This window comes from Oncorhynchus nerka, unplaced genomic scaffold (genome assembly GCF_034236695.1).
Source record: "Oncorhynchus nerka isolate Pitt River unplaced genomic scaffold, Oner_Uvic_2.0 unplaced_scaffold_1193, whole genome shotgun sequence".
Classification (NCBI taxonomy): domain Eukaryota; kingdom Metazoa; phylum Chordata; class Actinopteri; order Salmoniformes; family Salmonidae; genus Oncorhynchus; species Oncorhynchus nerka.
In genome coordinates, this window is record NW_027040139.1 from 150,001 (window position 1) to 150,963 (window position 963).

Here is a 963-nt window from a genome sequence, read left to right on the forward strand (position 1 = left end):
ATAGTCTCTAGATAACAGTCATCTATAGTCTCTAGATAACAGTCATCTATAGTCTCTAGACAACAGTCATCTATAGTCTCTAGATAACAGTCATTTATAGTCAATAGATAACAGTCATTTATAGTCTCTAGATAACAGTCATCTATAGTCTCTTCACTCTGTCCAGCTAGATAACAGACATCTATAGTCTCTAGATAACAGTCATCTATAGTCTCTAGATAACAGTCATTTATAGTCAATAGATAACAGTCATCTATAGTCTCTAGATAACAGTCATCTATAGTCTCTTCGCTCTGTCCAGCTAGATAACAGACATTTATAGTCTCTAGATAACATTCATTTATAGTCTCTTCACTGTGTCCAGCTAGATAACAGTCATTTATAGTCTCTAGATAACAGTCATCTATAGTCTCTAGACAACAGTCATCTATAGTCTCTAGATAACAGTCATTTATAGTCTCTAGACAACAGTCATCTATAGTCTCTAGATAACAGTCATCTATAGTCTCTTCACTGTGTCCAGCTAGATAACAGTCATTTATAGTCAATAGATAACAGTCATCTATAGTCTCTAGATAACAGTCATCTATAGTCTCTAGACAACAGTCATCTATAGTCTCTAGATAACAGTCATTTATAGTCTCTAGATAACAGTCATCTATAGTCTCTAGACAACAGTCATCTATAGTCTCTAGATAACAGTCATTTATAGTCTCTAGACAACAGTCATCTATAGTCTCTAGATAACAGTCATTTATAGTCTCTAGACAACAGTCATCTATAGTCTCTAGATAACAGTCATTTATAGTCTCTAGATAACAGTCATCTATAGTCTCTAGATAACAGTCATCTATAGTCTCTAGACAACAGTCATTTATAGTCTCTAGACAACAGTCATCTATAGTCTCTAGACAACAGTCATTTATAGTCTCTAGACAACAGTCATCTATAGTCTCTAGACAA